At 42.9% G+C, this 21,379-nt stretch overlaps 1 protein-coding gene across 5 annotated transcripts in view; it reads left to right on the top strand.

Moving 5' to 3' along the window:
- The window catches only part of IPO11 (importin 11), a 229,948-nt gene that overhangs the window by 5,600 nt on the left and 202,969 nt on the right, over nt 1–21,379 (top strand). Inside the window, exon 1 of one of the 5 annotated variants that reach the window (XM_055253888.2) lies at nt 3,572–3,721. The exons of 3 other annotated variants lie outside the window; for them this stretch is intronic. The gene's annotated coding sequence lies outside the window, so the exon portion shown is untranslated. Of the gene's footprint in view, nt 1–3,571; nt 3,722–4,964; nt 5,150–21,379 lie in introns of those variants that run through there. One more of the 5 variants, XM_055253889.2, reaches the window with a different exon arrangement.

The following is a 21,379-nucleotide window of genomic DNA, read 5'->3' as shown; positions in this document are numbered from 1 at the left end:
TCCAAGACTCAATTTTATGCAAGTTAAAATAATAAATGAAGGGTAGCAAATTAGAGAGCCTATAACTTTTGAGGATGTATTCTATTGCTGCTTCAGCGAAGTACCACAAGTCTAATTAGTGGCTTAAAACAAGATACATTTATTAATTTAGAGTTCTGGAGGTTAGAAGTCTAAAATTGTTTTCGTGTCTGAGTTTCTTCTGGAGGCTGTAGAAGGGAATCAGTTTCCATGACTTTTCCAGCTTCTGTAGGCTTTCTGCATTCCTTGGCTCATGGCCCTGGCACCCCTCTGACATCTATTATACTGGCATATTTTCTTTGTCTTGGACACTCCAGCCTCCCTCTTGTAAAGACCCCTCTGGTTACATTGGACCTAAAGGATAATCCAGGATAATCTTCCCATAGTAAGATTACCCTGGATAGTTTAGTCACATTGGCAAAATCCCTTTTGCTCTGTAAAGTAACATATTCACACGTTTTGGGGATTAGGACATGGACATCTTTTATTCTACCTACCACAAAACAGATTTAAATTTGTTTAGAAATGGAGAACCTCGAGCCTCACCTCAGACCAAATCAATCATGATCTGTATTTTAACAAGATCCCTGTGTGATTCTATGCACACTTAAAATTTGAGAAGTACTGTCTTTCTTTTTTCTTTTTTTTTTTTTTGAGACAGAGTTTTGCTCTGTTGCCCCCAGGCTGGAGTGAATGGCACAATCTCAGCTCACTGCAACCTCTGCCTCCCGGGCTCAAACGATTCTCCTGCCTCAGCCTCCCAAGCAGCTGGGATTACAGGCATGTGCCACCACGCCCAGCTAATTTTTGTATTTTGGTTAGAGACGGGGTTTCTCCATGTTGATCAGGCTGGCCTCGAACTCCCGACCTCAGGTGATCCACCTGCCTCAGCCTCCCAAAATGCTGGGATTACAGGTGTGAGCCACCTCTCCAGGCCTGAGAAGTACTGTCTTTCAATAAAATCAGAAATATAGTTAAGCAAAAAGAAAATAAAGCATGGTCACAATACCCATCCAACTGATGATAAACCCTCTTAGCATTTTGGCATTTATTTATTTCCAAAAGTGGGACATTCTGAACATAATGTTTTGCAACCCTCTTTTTTCACAATGCATTGTGAATGTGTAAACATGTCAACAAATACACTTCAAGATAATTTTTTTTATTTAATTAAATAATTAGTTAATATATATATTTTTGAGACAGAGTCTCCCTCTGCCGCCCAGGCTGGAGTGCGGTGGCACAATCTCGGCTCACTACAACCTCCGCCTCCTGGGTTCCAGCAATTCTCCTGCCTCAGCCTCCCGAGTAGCTGGGATTACAGGCACCCACCACAAACCCCGGCTAAATTTCTGTATTTTAGTACAGACAGGGTTTCACCATGTTGGCCAGGCTGGTCTCTATCTCCTGACCTCCAGCAATCCACACGCCCCGGCCTCCCAAAGTGCTGGAATTACAGGCATGAGACACTGCGCCTGGCCTATTTATTTTTTCTTGAGATGGAGTCTCGCTCTGTCGCTTAGGCCGGAGTGCAGTGGTGCGAACTCGGCTCACTGCAACCTCCGCCTCCTGGCCTCAAGCGATTCTTCTGTCTCAGCCTCCTGAGTAGCTGGGATTACAAGCGCATGCCACCACGCCAGGCTAATTTTTGTAGTTTTAGTAGAGACGGGGTTTCACCATGTTGGCCAAGCTGATCTTGAACTCCTGACCTCAGGTGACCTCTCCGTCTTGGTTTCCCAAAGTGCTGCGATTACAGGTGTGAGCCACTGTGCCCGACCTCAACATAATTTTAAATGGCCAATTTGTATTTTATCATGTATGGATGTATTGTGATTTAATCATTCGTCTCATTGGTGGTTGTTTAGGTAATTTTATCTTTTTACTTTAAAAAACAGCCCTTGTGTGATCGACATTCTCGGAATGCAGAGCTTGGTTCCAATCCTAACATGGCCTTTTACTGGCTGTTTGACGTTAGGTGGGCTACTTGACTTCTCTGTGCTTCAGTTTCTTCATCTGTAAAGTGGACATAAAGAAAATACCTACCTCATAAGGGTCATTCTGAGGATTAAAATAGATAAGTCCCATAAAGATCTTAAAACTGTACCTGGAATATTCTAAATGAGCAATAAAGGTTTTCTATTATTAATATTTATGAACACTGCTATTTCCTACAGCTTCTCTTACTATTATTATTATTATTATTTTGAGACGGAGTTTCGCTCTTGTTGCCCAGGCTGGAGTGCAATGGCGTGATCTCGCCTCACTGCAACCTTTGCCCCCAGGGTTCAAGCGATTCTCCTACCTCAGCCTCCCGAGTAGCTGGGATTACAGGCGTGCACCATGATGCCCAGCTAATTTTTTATATTTTTAGTAGAGATGGGGTTTCTCCTTGTTGATCCAGCTGGTCTCGAACTCCTGACCTAAGGTGATCTGCCCGCCTCGGCCTCCCAAAGTGCTGGGATTACAGGCGTGAGCCACTGCGCCGGGCCTTATTATTATTATTTTTAAGAAATAGACAGTTGGTGTGTATTTTTTAATTAATTAATGAATTTATTTTGAGACGAGTCTCTTTATTCATTTATTTATCTATTGTGAGACGGAGTCTCGCTCTGTTGCCCAGGCTGGAGTGCAGTGGAGCAATCTTGGCTCACTGCAACCTCTGCCTGCCGGGTTCAAGCGATTCCCCTGCCTCAGCCTCCTGAGTAGCTGGGATTACAGGAGCCTGCCACCGCGCCAGGCAAATTACTGTATTTTTAGTAGAGACAAGGTTTCACCATGTTGGCCGGGCTGGTCTCGAATTTCTGACTTCGTGATCCGGCCGCCTCTGCCTCCCAAAGTGCTGGGATTACAGGTGTGAGCTACTGCGCCCACCCCTTATTATTTTTGAAATGTGTGTGTGTGTGAATTCTCTATATGTCCCAGGCTGGCTTCGAATTCCTGGGCTCAAGTGATCCTCCTGCCTCAATATCTGGAGTAGCTGGGACTACAGGCGCGCGCCACTGCGCCTGCGTAAGTTCTCTTTTTAAGGATAAGAAAATTTAGATGACTATGCTAGCTTTTAGCAGTGGCAAGCAGAACTGGATTTATGTCCTTTCACATTTTTCCACTCTTGCTATTACTCAGGAGTAAGCGCCAAGCAATTTGGGTAACTTAAAAAATAAATATTTGCGGGAGGGAGGGTGGACTGATGGGAGTAAGATTCTTTAAATAACTGTTCTCTGCTGTGACGGATCCGCAATTGATATCTAGAATAGAAAGCGTGACATGGTTCTGATTGAAGCTTCAATCAACCCGGGAAACAATTGAGCTCCCTGGGAGTGGGACAAACCAGACCTATGGTTTCCATGGTGACAGATCCTGCTAGTCCGGACTCCCGGCTCTTTATACTGCGCAAGCGCACACAACTGATTTGGATACCCCGCGCCTTTTGGTTCGAAGAGAAAGCCCCACCTTCCCCTTCCCCCCGTTCGCCTATCGCCTTCTCTCTTTGACGTTCCCTTGGGCGCTGGGCTCCTGTGACGTAGTTTTCGCGCGTCCGCGTCGTTTGGAGCCGCGACGCTAAACATGGCGCGTTCCTAAAAGCCGCTTTCGGCATCAGTAGGCGGCGTGAGAACTGGCAGCGTGGGGCGCGGGACCAACCGACGCCACTTCGTGTTGGGAAGTGGGAGCGGGAGGGCCGGCCAATTCCCGACCGAACCAAACGGTGAGGCCCCGGCCCGAGAGCCACAGAGCGCGCGGGAGTGGAAGGGAGTGGGTTGGGCACCCGAGTCCCGAGAGGCGAGGGAGCAAAGTGGGGCTACCAGGAGATGAGGGATAACGGTAGCGAGGCAAGGGCGGCCTGCAGACTTGGCTGTTTGCGTAACCTTAGGAACCCGGGGAACTGGGGGCTGGCCGAGGCAGCCCGGGAGTGGGCAGCATGGTAGCGGAGTAATCAGGGTGCGGGGTGGGAGGGACCGTATGCTAGGCTGAGCAGAGGCGAGTGTACCCATCGTGGCCGCGGTTGCGGACCTGGGTGATGCATTTGCCCTTGAGGGATAGGTGGTGCAAAATTTGAGATAAAGTGGTTATCTCGAGTATAAGACCGTTGTGCATTGTTACTGCGCACACGATTTTGTAGCTAATAGCAATAGTGTGATAGCTTTAAACATTAAACCCTTACATGCTTTTAATGAAAAAGTGAAGGTAGTTGTCCATTTATAGAGAGGAGCTTCATGGAGAGGTATGGCCGCCAATTCTCAAGCTCAGCGACTCCTGCAGATTTATATTTGGGGGTATTTGTGATTCAGCAAAACTACTTTTGCCCATTGCATGTGTCATTTCTTCTTTATTATTTTGTGACATGTTGGTGAATGAAAGAAGTACTCCTATCTGAAAGTGATTTGACTAAATAGCAAGGACTGGTAAATTACCTACTAGTGCCAAGGTTGCAATTGACATACCTCCTCCACTCCATAATTTAAACGAGCTCAGTTGTAGTGCGGTAGTGCCCTTCAGGTTTCGGTTATTCTTCAGAAGGAAGTAAGGAAGAGCAGTTTGTAGCCATAATGCTTTTCCCCCTCCTCGGATAGGAATTTTCCTCCTCCATTTTCATGTTATTTCAAACTTCTCTGTTCAGTAGAGAAGCTTCAGATTAAGGGCAGGGTGACTCTTCTATAGGAGACATCCATTGCATGACACATATTACATCTTTCATCACTGAGGAAAATTTCGGTGAAATTAGAAACATTTTCCCTTTTGGTTATGATAGGACTGGTATTTTCTCTGTTTCTGCAGTAACCTAGCACAGGGTATAGTAGAAACAATTAATTATAGTAGTGGCTTGTGGCCATATGTTATAGTCCCAGGGTAGGAGGGTGGTCTCCGCCCTAGTTGAACTTCCTAAGGCCAAAGAGAATTTTCACCACAAACACATTTGGCTGTGGTAATGTTAGAGGTTTTAAACAAATATGTAAAGATTATCTGATCATTAATAGAACAATCTTCAGATTTTGTGATGTTTGAATATATTTGCATTTGGAATCAAACCAGAATGCAGCATGACTCTTGTAGGCATGTGGCTATTAAAATACACTGAAGATTTTTCCAGAAACAAAATTTTTTTTTCCCAGCAATAAAAATACTCAAATTTTGGGTAAGTTAATGTTTGATTATTTGGATTTTGACCTTTGTGTTATATATTTGTACCTATGTGTGTGTATGTATTTAACCTCACTTCTAATTTAGTGTTATTGATGGTAATATTTTTTCCTTTCTTTATCAGCTTCAAATAGGGACTGTTAATTTCAGAACATTTAAGGAATGGCAAAACACATTTAGTGCTGGTGTGAGTCTGTAGTGTCTTTGGTTTGCTGACTATCAGACTGATTACAGATAAGTCCACAGTTATAAGCTTTGTAGAGCTTAAGTTGCATCAGTGTTCTTTACCCTTGCTACTCAAATTGTGGTATATAGCATCATCTGGGAGTTTATTAGAAATGCATGATCTCAGGCTCAATCCAGAGCTGCTGAATCAAAATCTGCAATTTTAACAAGATAGCTAGATTAAAGGAATGTTCAATAAATTTTGAGATGCACTCCTTTGGTTGGTAACAGTTGAAGAACACTGAGGTAATGCACAAACCTGTATAAAAATTTATAGCATCATTTATTTTAATCTGAGGTGATCTTATGCTGATTATCCAGTCTGATGAAACTGAGGCCCAGAAAGGTAAGTGCCTTGCATAAGGTCACACATACCTAGATTTATAACCCAGATTCCAACTCATTCCAGTGCTTTTCTTTTGCTGGTTACTGTGAGAGCTTGTTATATTAAAAACGGACTAAAATTCATGAATGACAGGTGTTCATTCAATAACAAACGTTTATTGGGTACTGGACAGGCAGCCCAACAATTCTGTGTGTCCCTGCTAACTGCTCCTGTTTATCATGGTGGCTATTAACCCGCCACCTTCCCTCTTTATTTTTTTTGAGATGGGGTCTCACTGTCACCTAGGCTGGAGTGCAGTGGCGTGATCTCTGCTCACTGCAACTTCTGCCTCCTGGGATCAAGCGGTTCTCCTGCCTCAGCCTCCAGAGTAGCTAGGATTACAGGTGCCTGCCACCAAGCCTGGCTAATTTTTGTATTTTTAGTAGAGACACGGTTTCACCATTTTGGCCAGACTGGTCTTGAACTCCTGACCTCCCTGAACTCCACCCACCTTGGCCTCCCAAAGTGCTGGGATTACAGGAGTGAGCCCGGCCCCCTCTTTACTCTATTTTTTTTTTTTTTTTGAGATGGAGTTTTGCTCTTTTTGCCCAGGCTATAGTGCAGTGGCGCGATCTCAACTCACTGCAACCTCCGCCTCCCGGGTTCAAGTGATTCTTCTGCCTCAGCCTCCCAAGTAGCTGGGATTACTGGCATGCACCGCCATGCCCAACTAATTTTGTATTTTTAGTAGAGACGGGGTTTCTCCATGTTTGTCAGGCTGGTCTCAAACTCTCGATCTCAGGTGATCCGCCTGCCTCAGCCTCCCAAAGTGCTGGGATTACAGGCGTGAGCCACCAAGCCTGGCCCCCTCTTTACTCGTTACTGGATAAAGTTCCCTTCTGCTTCATAGAGGAAATGAAATACATTGAGTGGGAACTTCATTGCTTTCTGTTCTGTTTCACCTGCAAACATGAAGACCTCTATCTGTCCATCTCTAATTATATTCTGAGTTTTTTCTCTTTATGGACAATATTTCCTTCATGTGTTTGCTAGGGTGGCCACAACAAAATACCTTATATTGGGTAGCTTAAACAAGGGAATTTTTTTTCTCACAGTTTTGGAGGGTGGAAGTCCAAGATCAAGGTGCAGATAAGATTGGTTTCCTGTAAGACCTCCATCCTTGGCTTGCAGATGGCCACCTTCTTGCTGCCTTTTCTCGGGTCATCCTATGTGTACCATGCTCCTCTGCTGTATCTTTTTTTTTTGAGACGGAGCCTCGCTCTTGTCTCCCAGGCTGGAGTGCAGTGGCCTGCTCTCAGCTCACTGCATGCAACCTCCGCCTTCCCGGTTCAAGAGATTCTCCTGCCTCAGTCTCCTGAGTAGTTGGGATTACAGGCGCTCACCACCACGCCCGTCTAATTTTTGTATTTTTAGTAGAGACGGGTTTCACCATGTTGTCCAGGCTTGTCTCAAACTCCTGACCTCAGGTGATCTGCCCGCCTCAGCCTCCCAAAGTGCGGGGATTACCGGCGTGAGCCACTGCGCTGGCCTGCTGTTTCTTTTTCTTATAATGGCATCAGTTATATTGGTTTAGGGCCCTACCCTAACAACCTCATCTTATCTTAATCACCTCCTTAAAAACCTTATCTCCAAATACTGAAGGTTCAGGGGTTAGGGCTTCAACATGAATTTTTGAGGAACACAATTCAATCCATAACATTCAGTTACTCCTTTTTCAACTAGTACTAACTTAACAAGGATTTAAGCATACCCAAGCCTCTTATCTTTTTTCTTTTTTATTTTTTTTTTGAGACAGAGTACTCACTCTGTTTCTCAGGCTTGAGTGCAGTGGTGCTATCTTGGCTTACTGCAACTTCTGCCTCCCAGGCTCAAGCGGTCCTCCCACCTCAGCCTGTCTGGTAGCTGGGACCACAGGTGAGGTGCAGGCCACCATGCTTGGCTAATTTTTGAATTTTTTTTTGTAGAGATGGAGTTTTGCCACATTGCCCGGAGTTGTCTCAAACTCCTGGGTTCAAGCGATCCGCTGGCCTTGGTCTCCTGAAGTGTATTGAAATTATAGGGGTGAGCCACCATGCCTGGCCTCAAATCAAGTCTTATCTTAAATATACGCTCCTGGGCCGGGTGCGGTGGCTCACGCTTGTAATCCCAGCACTTTGGGAGGCCGAGGCGGGCGGATCACGAGGTCAGGAGATCGAGACCATGGTGAAACCCCGTCTCTACTAAAAATACAAAAAATTAGCCGGGCATGGTGGTGGGCGCCTATAGTCCCAGCTACTCGGAGAGGCTGAGGCAGGAGAATGGCGTGAACCCGGGAGGCAGAGCTTGCAGTGAGCCGAGATTGCGCCACTGCACTCCAGCCTGGGCGACAGAGCGAGACTCTGTCTCAAAAAAAAAAAAAAAATACGCTCCTTACCTTAGATCCTTAGATTCCTCTTCAGCGTTATCTGTAATTATTTTTCTTAGTTTTTTTTTTTTCTCCTTTTTTTAAGAGACGAGGTCTCTGTTACCGAGGCTGGCCTCAAACTTCAGGGCTCAAGTGATCCTGCCACTTCAATTTCATGAGTAGCTGGTACTACTTGTGTGTGTCACCATGCCCAGCTTATTTCCTTTAAGTTTCTTGAAAGAATTCTCTGTATTCATTTTCTTCACCTCCTTATTAGTTAATTTTTTTTTTTGGTATTTTGAAGGCTGACAGTCCATAGCAGTCACTGAATTTGAGGTAGTGGTGATCACCATTGATATCTTTGTTGCTAAATCTAATGGAATCTGTTTAATCATTTGCCATTTTAACTAGTTCGTTCTTGAAATTTTCTTCTTATATTTCTGGGACACCATATTTTCCTTATTTCCTTCTTATGTTTTAGCCAGTCTTTCCTTGGTTATTTTTTCTCTTTTCTCTGACCACTTTAGATGCTTCACTCTGAGACACTACCCTGCTCTCTTCTGAAAACCTTCAGATTAAAACCCAAACTATGTAGTTTAGGAAATAAGGACCTTAATGCACACTCTTCATGAATGGTCTCATTTGTGGTGACTTCAACTACTGCCTCTATTTTGATGACTCCCAAATCTCTGGCTTTTTAGCACAGGTCTCTCTTCAACACTGACATATGTAGTTGTCTTACAATACTTGACATTCATGTCAAAAACGTTTTGTATTTCAACCTTCCTGACGTTGTTTTCCTCCCGTGAGCCATGCAGGCACCAGTCAGCTGGAGAAGCCCAAAATCTTAATTCTTTCCCCTTATTAACTTATGTGTAACCCCCCAACTCTCCAACTATCTAATTATTTTATTTCCAACTCTCCAACTATCCATTATTTATTTATTTATTTTTGAGACAGAATTTCACTCTTGTAGCCCAGGCTGAAGTGCAATGGCGCAATCTCGTCTCACTGCAACCTCTGTCTCTCAAGTTCGAGCGATTCTCCTGCTGCAGCCTCCCGAGTAGCTGGGGTTACAGGTGTGCACTACCATGCCCACGCCTGCCTAGTTTTTTTTTTTTTTTTTCTTTGAGACGGAGTTTCACTCTTGCTGACCAAGCTGGAGTGCAGTGGGCCATCTAGGCTCACTGCGACCTCCGCCTTCTGGGTTCAAATGATTCTTCTGCCTCAGCCTCCTGAGTAGCTGGGATTACAGGCATGCACCACCATGCCTGACTAATTTTGTATTTTTAGTAGAGATGGGGTTTCTCCATGTTAGTCAGGCTGGTCTCAAACTCTTGACCTCAGGTGATCCACCTGCCTCGGCCTCCTAAAGTATTGGGATTACAGGCATGAGCCACTGCACCCAGCCAACACATATAGCATATAGTTTAAAATGTAAGTGTTTACAGTACAGTAAGCTATTAACAGTATAGTACTATGAACAGCATTCATATAGTTAATAGTATTATGCAGAAAAATTAAGAAGGATATTGGGAACATAGAGATTCTTGGTTGAGGGGAGTGAGCCCTTTTAGATTGGCAGTTAGTGGAGACCTCTTTAAATAGAGGACAACTTGAGCAGAATGGAATGCTGTCAAAGAGCAAGACATGCTTTTATCTAGAGACCAGAGCTTTCCAGCCAGAGGGAGCAAATTGTACAAGGGAAGGATAAGATACATTTTATATGTATTTCACTAAAGATGTTCACATATTGTCTCCAAGTCTCTGTTAATATAGATAACTAGGTTGTGCAGACAACCTAGTCCTTTGTCTCCTTATTCTTGTATGCCTATGCAGGGGTTTCTGTGATTATAGCACCAGGTGTGAAACTGCTGGGTCATAGAAGATACAGTCACGAGTTGCTTAAGGCTGGGATACATCCTGAGAAATGGGTTGTTAGGCAATTTTGTTGTTCTATGAACATCATATGAACAAACCTAGATGGTATAGCCTATTATATACCTGGGCTATGTGGTATATAGCTTATTGTATCTAGGCTATAAGCCTGTACAGCATGTTACTGCACTGAATACTGTAAGCAGTTGTAACAAAATGGTAAGTATTTGTGTGTTTAAACATATCTAAACTTAGAAAGGTACTGTAAAAATACAGTGTAGAAGTAAAAAATGGTACATCTCTATAGGGCACTTACCTTGAATGGAGCTTGGAGGACTGGAAATTGCACTGGATGAATCAGTGAGTGAGTGGTGAGTGAAAGTGAAGGCCTAGGGCGTTATTGTACACTTAGGCTACACTAAATTTATTAAGAAATTTTTTTCTTCAATAATCTTAGCTTATTGTAAGTTTTAGTTTATAAACTTTAACTTTTTGTCTCTGTTGCAGTAATACTTAGCTTAAAACACAAATACATTGTGTAGCTCTACATTGTTTAAAACAGACACAAACACACACATTAACTCAGGTACACACAAGGTCAGGATCATCAATATCTCTGTCTTCTACCTCCACATCTTGTCTCACTGGAAGGTGTTCAGGGGCAATAACATTCATGGAGCTGTCATCTTCTATGATAGCAATGACTTCTTCTGAATTATCTCCTGAAGGACCTGTCTGAGGCTGTTTTACAGTTAACTTTTTTTTAATAAGAGTAATACATTGTAAAATTATGATAAGAAGTATAGTAGTGGGGCTTGGTGGCTCACTTCTGTAATCCCAGGGTTTAGGGAAGCTGAGGTGGGAGGATTGCTTGAGGTCTGTGGTTTGAGATCAGCCTGGGCAACATAACCAGACCCCATCTCTACTAAAAGTAAAAAAGTTAGCATGGCATGATGGCTCATGCCTGTAGTCCCAAGTCTCAACTATTCAGGAGGCTGAGGTGGAACGACTGCTTGAGCCCAAGAGTTCAAGGTTGTAGTGAATTATGATGCCGGAATTGCTCTCTACCTCAGGCGACAGAGATCCTAACTCTTAAAAAAAAAAAAAGCAGTCTGGGCGTGGTGGCTCACGCCTGTAATCTTAGCACTTTGGGAGGCCAAGGCGGGTGGATCACAGGGTCAGGAGATTGAGTCCAGGCTGGCCAACATGGTGATACCCTGTTACAGGCATGGTGGCACACACCTGTAATCCCAGCTGCTTGGGAGGCTGAGGCAGGAGAATTGCTTGAACCCGGGTGGTGGAGGTTTCAGTGAACCAAGATCGCACCACTGCACTCCAGCCTGGGCAACAAGAGTGAAACTCCATCTCCAAAAAAAAAAAAAAAAAAAAAGTATAATGTAGTAAAGGCATAAACCGGTAACATAGTTGTTTATTATCACTTTCAAGTGTTACGTACTGTACCTAATTGTATGTGCTCTGCTTTTATACAAATGGCAGTGCAGTAGGTTAGTTTACACCAGCATCACCACTAACATGAGTAATGTGATTTACTACGATTTAGGATGGCTATGATGTCACTATGTGATAGGAATTTTAAAGCTCCATTAAAATCTTATGGGATCACTGTCATATATATGTGGTCCGTATCTGACTGAAACTTTTTTTTTTTTTTTTTTTTGGGACAGGGTCTCACTCTGTCACCCAGGCTGGAGTGCAGTGGCACGATCGTGGCTCACTGCAGCCTTGACCTCCTGGGCTCAGGTGATTCTCCCATCTCAGCTTCCTGAGTAGCTGGGACTACAGGTGTGCCCCACCACGCCCAGCTAACTTTTTGTTTTTTTAGTAGTGATGGGGTTTCTCCGTGTTGCCCAGGCTGGTCTCGAACTCCTGCACTCTTAAGTGATCCACCCGCCTCAGCCTTCCAAAGTGTTGGATTACAGGCGTGAGCCACCATTTTTATGTGTTGTGTGACCCTGTGTGTGTCCTGGTCATAGAATACACAAAATATATACTCACACTTAATTTCATTAGAGACAGCTAGATAGCTCTCCAAAGTTGTATTAATGGATATTCCCAGTAGCAGTGTATAAGAGTTTCTGTTTCCATGCATTCTTGCCAGCATTGAATATTTTTGGATTTTGTAATTTTTGCTAGTCTGATGATCATAAAGTAGTTTTTCACTGTTTGGATTTTAAATCACTGATAACCAGTGAGATAGCATCTCTTCTGATATTAATTAAACATTTAGCTCTTCTTTTCTATGTATTCTCTTCTTACACCCTTTGTTCACTTTTCTTGTATATTTGTCTTGTTGATTCACAAGGGTTCCTTGTATATTCTGTATAATACACCTTTGTTTTAGTAATGTATTAGTAACATTTCTTCTCTTAATCTTCACCTTGTTAACCTTGTGTAGGGTATCTTCAATGACTCCATCAATTTCAGTCTTCAGTTCTGATGTAGTATAATTCATTAGGCAGATAGGCTGTGAACTTGATGTATTTTTGTTCTTTCTCAAGTCTAAAGCTAAAAATTCCCAGTTAATTTCACTTGAGATATTAATGGACAGCACTGAACAAAAGAAAGTGTTTAATTTTTAGGGAGTACTGGGTGGGGACAGGAGACTTGCATTTAAAGTTCTAGCAATGTCACTAATGAGCCTGTGACCTTAGAGAAGTCAGTTTATCTCTTTATCTTTTGGCCACAGTGTCTTGGTCAGTAAAACAAAATACTTAAACTGTGTAGAGAACTGATATGGGTGGCTTCAAGGTGATAGGAAAATTATATTTATTTACTTGTTAACTTATATGGACTCACAACTGAGAGAAAGATTATTTTAATGATAAAATGTAGAATAGTGATTAACTGTGGGATTATTACTTGGCATACAGCACATGCATGTTTGAACAAATGGGTTTTTATAAATACAATGACAGGCTGAGCTCTTTATAGCAAGAATGAGATTCTTATAAGATACAGCTTTATAGACCATGATGTCTTCAACCAGTAAATGGAAGCTACCAATCAAAGATGTCTGTATTTGGAGAGAGGACTGATGATCTCTTACACTCAGCAAAAAGTTTTGCCTAACTGCTAGTTATAAATTATAGTCTGTTAAATTTAATCTAGGCTGTGTTGTTAGCTCAATTCAGTGCCTTGCTCAAAATCAGTTTTTATAGCTTTTCCTTCCTATTTTTTTCGTATCAAAGAAGGAACTTTATGTATTTATTTATTTTTTGAGATGGAATCTTGCTATGTCACCCAGGCTGGAGTGCAGTGACACCATATTGGCTCACTGCAACCTCCACCTCCTGGGTTCAAGCAATTTTCCTACCTCAGCCTCCCTAGTAGCTGGGATTACAGGTGCCCACCACCATGCCCAGCTAATTTTTGTGTTTTTAGTAGAAATAGGGTTTCACCATGTTAGCCAGGCTGGTCTCAAACTCCTGACCTCAGGTGATCTGCCTGCCTCGGCCTCCAAAAGTGCTGGGATTATAGGTGTGAGCCACTGCCCAGCCAGAGAAGGACCTTTAAAAGCAATAAGCATAATTGCTGTTCCTTAATGGGATTTGTACAGACGTGTATTTTTGTTTTTTAGCTAAGGAGACGTCAGAGGGTGATGGTTGACAGTAGTTGGTACCTCACAGCTGAGCACTGATCAGGTAGGGGGTGTCAATATTGTTTAGGATAATGTATAACTTTTCTTATTAGGGAGAGATTAGTCATGGGGGACTCTTGTATATACCAAACAGGAAAGAGACTTATTGCAGTTTATCAGTGCCATTTTACTAGAAACTCCCAGTGAGACAGAAATACTCAAGTTTTTCGGACAGGTCTTCCTCTCACGAGTCTGCCTCCCCTGTCTATTGTCTTCTTACATACTTTATACTTCACCCATTTATTATTTGTTTCCCATTTATTTGTCTTCCCACTATAAAATATGCTTCACAAGGCTTGGATTTTTTTTGTCTTTTTAGTTAATCGATTTATCTCAAGTGCCTAGAATAGTGTCTAGCATTTGCAGGTGTTCGGTATATATTTATTGAATGAATACATATAGAAAAGCCTAATGGTAAAGCAAGAAAATATCAGAAAGGGGATTGGAGAGCACAGGATTAGAAAAAAGGGTGTTAGATATTCCCAGTGAAAAGTATTATTAAATTTTGTTGGCTTGATGTGCTCCATTTCAGTATAGGAAGATACTGAATGGACTGTTCATACATTCATTCATTTTTTTCAGCCATTCAGTACACTATTTACTCTTGCAGTGCTTTTTGTAGATATTTCTGTCTTTGATAAAATTTATATTCCATATTGTTGTTCTTGGACCTCTTTCTGTCTCTTACCTTTTCTGTCTTCTGTCTGAGAAATCATAATTTCTGTTATTGCTTTGTTTAGTTGATCATACATTTACTGAACATCCTTCACACTGTGCTAGGTAATGGCATTTATAGATGAGTAAGACATCATTCTTTCCTTTAAACAGTTCATGATTTGGAGATGAGATAGAAGTAAGCAAGGAAGTAAGTACAGTAATAGAAGTGTGTACTATGCAGAACAGTAGCATGGAGGAAGGAGCGCTTTACTGTCTACAGCAGTTAAAGATTTCCACAGGAGGTGATGTCTACCATGAACAGCAGCTTTAGTCATCTCTGTGTCCATTAGCGGCCATTTTAAAAAGCATACATAAAAGTAGACAGAATTTTATGATGAACCCCCATCTAGCTATCATCCAGCTTTAACAATTATCAACTTCGTTTCGTCTTACCTCCCACATACTTCTCTAGTTACATTGATAGAAGATCTAGAAGCTTGGTCAGATTCAAGTTTGTTTGTTTGTTTGTTTTTTTGGCAAGCAGCCTTTAAGATTTTGGTTTCTCAAAATAATAAACTGTTCATTTCTTTAAGTTTTGTAATATACTCACTTTTCTATTTTGATTATCATAGAACTCTTCCCCAATCTTTACAGAAATTAATTTCTTGTCTTTGGCATATTGTCTTTTTCTAGTTTCCTTTTGACTCTGGGCAGTTTAACAGTTTGCTTGTATTTCCTATCCATGATTCCCCAGTGATATATTTTCTGCCTCTTATTCTTCTCTTTGTAGACTTGGGCTATAGATCATGATTTTTTTTTTGAGACATGGTCTCACTCTGTTGCCCAGACTGGAGTGCAATGGTGTGAATATGGCTCACTGTAGCCTTAACCTCCTGGGCTCAAGTCATCCTCCCACCTCAGCTTCTTTTTTTTTTTTTTGCAACGGAGTCTTGCTCTGTTGCCCAGGCTGGAGTGCAGTGGCGCAATCTGAGCTCACTGCAAGCTCCACCTCCCGAGTTCACGCCATTCTCCTGCCTCAGCCTCCCGAGTAGCTGGGACTACAGGCGCCCGCCACCACGCCCGGCTAATTTTTTGTATTTTTAGTAGAGACAGGGTTTCACCGTGTTAGCCAAGATGGTCTCGATCTTGTGACCTCGTGATCCACCCGCCGGGGCCTCCCAAAGTGCTGGGATTACAGGCGTGAGCCACCGCGCCTGGCCCAGCTTCTTTTTGAGAAGAAGTCTCACTCTGTTGCCCAGGCTGGAGTGCAATGGCATGATCTTGGCTCACTGCAACCTCTGCCTCCTGCCACCTCAGCTTCTTGATTAGCTGGGACCACAGGTGCATGCCAACACACCTGGCTAAGGTTTTTTTTTTTTTAATTTTTATTTTTTGTAGAGATGGGGTCTTGCCATGTTGCCCGGACTGCCAGGCTGGTGTTGAACTCCTAGGCTCAAGCAGTTCTCCTGCCTCTGCCTCCCAAATTGGTGGGATTACAGACGTGAGCCACCACACCCAATCTGAATATTTGTTCTTATCTTAAATGTGGAATTATTGCAGTGAATCAGCAGGTGATTTTATTCCTCTACTCCTGTCACTCTTGTCTGTTCTTCTTCCATGGTTTCTTAGTCTCCTTTATGCTAGACATTGCCTTTATTATTATATTTTTTTTTTTTTTTTTTTTGAGACGGAGTCTCGCTCTTTCACCCAGGCTGGAGTGCAGTGGCGCGATCTCGGCTCACTGCAGGCTCCGCCCCCCGGGGTTCACACCATTCTCCTGCCTCAGCCTCCCTTGTAGCTGGGACCACAGGCGCCTGCCACCTCGCCCGGCTAATTTTTTTTTGTATTTTTAGTAGAGACGGGGTTTCACCGTGTTAGCCAGGATGGTCTCGATCTCCTGACCTCGTGATCCGCCCGCCTCGGCCTCCCAAAGTGCTGGGATTACAGGCGTGAGCCACCGCGCCCGGCTATTATTATATTTTTAAAAATTACTTCATATTTACCTTGAGTAGAACTCAAAAACACATTCATGTCTTTACCTCAAATTTTCTTTTGGAAGAGTGATGCAATATCTAACTATAGAAGTAGAAGCAGTGCTGTAAGGAAGTTCTTAGGTGTTATATTTTGCCTCAAGGTGAGGTGTTTTTGTTTTGAATCTCATCTTTCTTGCATTGCATTACTCTCTAGGCTCCCATTCATTTCTTTCTCTTGGGAGCTCAGCATTCTTTGCCCTATCCTCCTGAACCCTGTAATCCCTGTTACATTTCCAGATGGTTGTCTTGCTCAAATGGTCATTGAGAATTCTAAAGTTCCTCGCTTCCTCCAACCCTCCTTGGGGGGAAAGGAACATACTCTTTGGAATGTGGTACTTCTTACCATCAGGTGGCACTGCAGACTATTCAATTTATTTTATTTTATTTTATTTTTTCAAGGCGGAGTTTCGCTCTTGTTGCCCAGGCTGAAGTACAATGGTGTGATCTCGGCTCACTGCTACGTCCGCCTCCTGGGTTCAGGCGATTCTTCTGCCTCAGCCTCCCGAGTAGCTGGGATTACAGGCGAGTGCCACCACGCCTGGCTAATTTTTGCATTTTTAGTAGAGATGGGGTTTCACCATGTTGTTCAGGTTGGTCTCGAACTCCTGACCTCAGGTGATCCACCCGCCCCAGCCTCCTAAAGTGCTAGGATTATAGGCGTGGCCAATTCAAATTATTTTTACAGCTTTAGGAATGATAGAAACAATAGTACATTATCTGGTAAAGAAAGAAGCAAGTTGATATGGGAACTGGTGTGGAGAAAACTTAGAAATGAAAGTAAAGATACAATTGCTAATAAATACAAATGTATTTTCCTTTTATGTGATTCAAGTGTATACAATAAATAGAAGTGTATATAATAGGTGAAGCTTAATGGAAAGTAAATAATACATTAGACTGTTTTGGTTAGTTTGATTTTTCCAAGATTGTTTAAGTATTTTAAACTATCGTCTTTATAAACACCAAATAGTAAGAACATTAAGTACCTAATAGATATGACTATTTGGAGCTATACTACTATTTGAGAATAAACAAAACATAAAACCCCTGCTGTTTGATTATAAGACTCAGAGTCCCCTGGGTGAGGAAAATTGACTCTTGGTAAACACTGCCTTCACAAATCCAGATATTAGGACAAAACTATTGCCTACTGGCTGGTCGTGGTAGCTCACGCCTGTAATCCCAGCACTTTGGGAGGCCAAGGCGGATGGATCACCTCAGGTCAGGAGTTCAAGACCAGCCTGGCCAACATGGTGAAACCCAGTCTCTACTAAAAACACAAGCATTAGCTGGGCGTGGTGGTGGGTACCTGTAATCCCAGCTACTTGGGAGGCTGAGGCAGGAGAATTGCTTGAACCCAGGAGGTGGAGCTTGCAGTGAGCTCAGATTGTGCCATAGTATTCCAGCCTGGGCGACAAGAGTGAGACTGTGTCTCAAAACAAACAAACAAACCATTGCTTGCCTACTTGTGATACTGAAGACTAGGTTTGTAAACTTTCTCTCCTGAACTTTCATGAGAGTGCAGTTATTCTCTGCATTACCTACTTGATATGTGCTTAACAAGAGAAATACGTAATCATTTGCAGCTCTTGAGAAGTTGGGATGTTTTTGGAGAAAGGAAGAGAAATAAAGCAAATATCTAATTTCCTACGGAAATTTAAGCAGATGTAAAATGAAAACTCTTGGCCTTAAAAAATGTATTTTTTCATTATTAAAGTGTGTCGACTATAAGAATGATAAACCCTGAGCTTTCTTAACACAACTGTTGTTTATAATTTGATGTGTTTACTGCTTGTCTTTTTGTAGGTGTTTTTATTTTGTGTAGTATTATATATATATTTTATATTGTAATTTTTATTTTTTTATGTATATTTCGCTAGTTAACAAAACAGACTAAGAGAGAGTATTTTTAAGTTATGATTGGCTTAGGCAGGTTTAAACTTGTAGTTCCAAATGCACTTCTTTTTTCTTTCTGTTTTTTTTTTTTTTGATACGGAGTTTTGCTCTTGATGCCCAGTCTGGAGCGCAAAGGCACGATCTCGGCTCACTGCAATTTCCGCCTCCTGGGTTCAAGCGATTCTTCTACCTTAGCCTCCCGAGTAGCTGGGATTACAGGCGCCCGCCACCACACCTGGCTCATTTTTTCTATTTTTAGTAGTGACAGAGTTTCACCACATTGGCCAGGCTGGTCTTGAGCTCCTTACCTCAGGTGATCCACCTGCCTCGGCATCCCAAAGTGCTGGGATTACAGTCGTGAGCCACTGTGCCCTCCAGATGCATTTCTAACAAGCAGGAGTTTGCAGGTTTTTTGAAAACTCCAAGCAGAAGTTTGTAGGTCCTTTGAAACTCTTGAGTAGATTTGATGTTTTAGGAATAGGGAAGAGAAAGCAAGCAAATAGCTCCTCTCTTTGATGTCACATATATTTTGTTGTGCGTTTTTTCCTCCCAAACAAACCAGTTTTAGACAGTCTGCATGAAATGTCATAGGGCAGGTGTCCCCAGCCCTCAGGCCACGGACCAGTATCAGTCAGTCCGTGGCCTGCTAGGAACTGGGCCACACTGCAGGAGGTGAGCAGTGGGTGGAGAGTGAGCATTACTACCTGAGGTCTACTTCCTATCAGATCAGCAGCAGCATTAGATCCTCATAAAAGCGCAAACCCTGTTGTGAACTGCACATGCAAAGGATCTAGGTTGCATGCTCCTTGTGAGAATCTCACTAATGCCTGATGATCTGCGGTGGAACAGTTTCATCCAGAAACCATCCTCCCCTGCCCTTTACCCCTCTTCCACTGCCCCGCCCCATCTGTGGAAAAATTGTCTTCCATGAAACCAGTCCCTGATACCAAAAAGGTTGGGGGCTGGTGTCATAGGGAATACATCAGTAGCCCTAGTGGTTCTTTTAGCTGAAGGTATTTGGGAAATATATGGAAGCACCTTTAGTCAATCTGTTTGAGGTGTTAATAACGTATAGTGTGCAGGGACAGAGATGCTAGACAACCTGTAACGCATGCACAGAAAAGAATTTTCTTGTCCAAACTGCCAAAGACTTCTGCTGGGAAACTGAAATGAATCCAGATGTTGCAGTACTCATTTGAATCCAGATGTTGTAGTACACACTAGTATCTTTGGAACCTCCTTGTCTTATGCCAAAAGTCTTACGTTCTTTCACCTTGCTTTAATTTCTTGATCTTTTTGGCCCTGAGTTAAGATCAATTGTTGTTGAAACTGTAGACACTTTTTTTTTTTTTTTAAAGAGACAGGGTTTCATTATGTTGCCCAGGCTGATCTTGAACTCCTGAGCTCAAGTGATCCTCCCATCTTGGCCTCCTAAAGTGCTGAGATTGCAGGTGTGAGCCACCATGCCTGGCCTTTGTAAGTCACATTTTATTTATTTATTTTTTTGAGGCGGAGTCTCACTGTGTCGCCCAGGCTGGAGTGCCGTGGCACGATCTCAGCTCACTGCAACCTCCACCTCCCGGGTTCAAGGGATTCTCCTGTCTCAGCCTCCTGAGTAGCTAGGATTACAGATGCACGCCACCACACCGGCTAATTTTTGTATTTTTAGTAGAGACGGAGTTTCACCATGTTGGTCAGGCTGGTCTTGAACTCCTGACCTCGTGATCCACCCGCCTCAGCCTCCCAAAGTGCTGGGATTACAAGTGTGAGCCCCCGTGCCTGGCTATAAGTCACATTTAAAAAAAAATTAAGAAGTTTTTTTTTTAGAGACAGGGTCTCACTTTGTCGCCTGGGCTAGAGTGCAGTGGCACAATCTTAGCGCACTGCAAGTCAGACTCCTGGGCTCCTCCACACTCGGCCTCCTGAGTAGCTAGCTGGCTACAGGTTTGTGCCACTACTCCTGGCTAAATTTTTTGTTTTTTGTTTTTTGTAGAGTTGAGGTCTCTCTATGTTGCCCAGGCTGGCCTCGAACTCCTGGGCTGAAGCTGTCCTCCTGCCTAAACCTCCCAAAGTGCCGAGATTACGCTTGCGCCACTGCACATGGCCATCTCTTGTGGATTTTGACATTTACATAGTCAAAGCACTTAAAAAAACCAGCTTTATTGAGCTATAATTTACAGTCTGTGTAATTCACCCACTGAAAAGGGTGTACAATTCAGTGATTTTTAGTATATTCTCAGAGTTGTGCAACCATCATTACAGTCAGTTTTGGAACATTTTCATCGTCCCAAATAGCAGTTGCTCCACATTTTCCCCCAGTCCCCCAGCCTAGGGAACCACTTAATCTACTTTTTTTGGTTTATAAATTTGCCTGTTCTTCATATTTCATATAAATGGGAATCACGCAGCTTGTGGTTTTATGTGACTGGCTTCTTCCACTTAGGGTGATGTTTTCAAGGCTCATTCATGTTTTAGTGTTACAGGATTTCATTCCTTTTTAGGTGAAATAATACTTCATTGTATGGAAATACTATATTTTATTTATTTTAATTTAATTTAATTTTCATTTTTGAGACAGAGTCTCACTGTGTGGCCCAGGCTGGAGTGCAGTGGCGTGATCTCGGCTCACTGCAACCTCCGCCTCCTGGGTTCCAGTGATTCTCATGCCTTAGTCTCCCGAGTAACTGGAATTACAGGCATACACTACCATGCCCGGCTGATTTTTGTGTGTGTGTGTGTGTGTGTGTGTGTGTGTTTGTGTGTGTATATATATATATATTTTTTTTTTTGAGACAGAGTCTCGCTCTGTTGTCCAGGCTGGAGTGCAGTGGTGTGATCTTGGCTCACTGCAACCTGCGCCTCCTGGGTTCAAGCGATTCTCCTGCCTCAGCCTCCCGAGTAGCTGGGACTACAGGCATGTGCCACCACACCCAGTTAATTTTTTGTATTTTTAGTAGAGTTGGGGTTTCACTGTGTCAGCCAGGCTGGTCTCGACTTCCTGACCTCATGATCCTCCTGCCTCAGCCTCCCGAAGTACTGGGATTACAGGAATGAGCCACTGCGCCTGGCCTGATTTTTATATTTTTAGTAGAGACGGGTTTTCACCATGTTGGCTAAGCTGATCTCGAACTCTGGACCTCGGGATCTGC

Source organism: Symphalangus syndactylus, chromosome 18 (genome assembly GCF_028878055.3).
Source record: "Symphalangus syndactylus isolate Jambi chromosome 18, NHGRI_mSymSyn1-v2.1_pri, whole genome shotgun sequence".
Classification (NCBI taxonomy): domain Eukaryota; kingdom Metazoa; phylum Chordata; class Mammalia; order Primates; family Hylobatidae; genus Symphalangus; species Symphalangus syndactylus.
The sequence above is the reverse complement of the archived record's forward strand: the minus strand, read 5'-3'. Positions and strand labels throughout refer to the sequence as shown.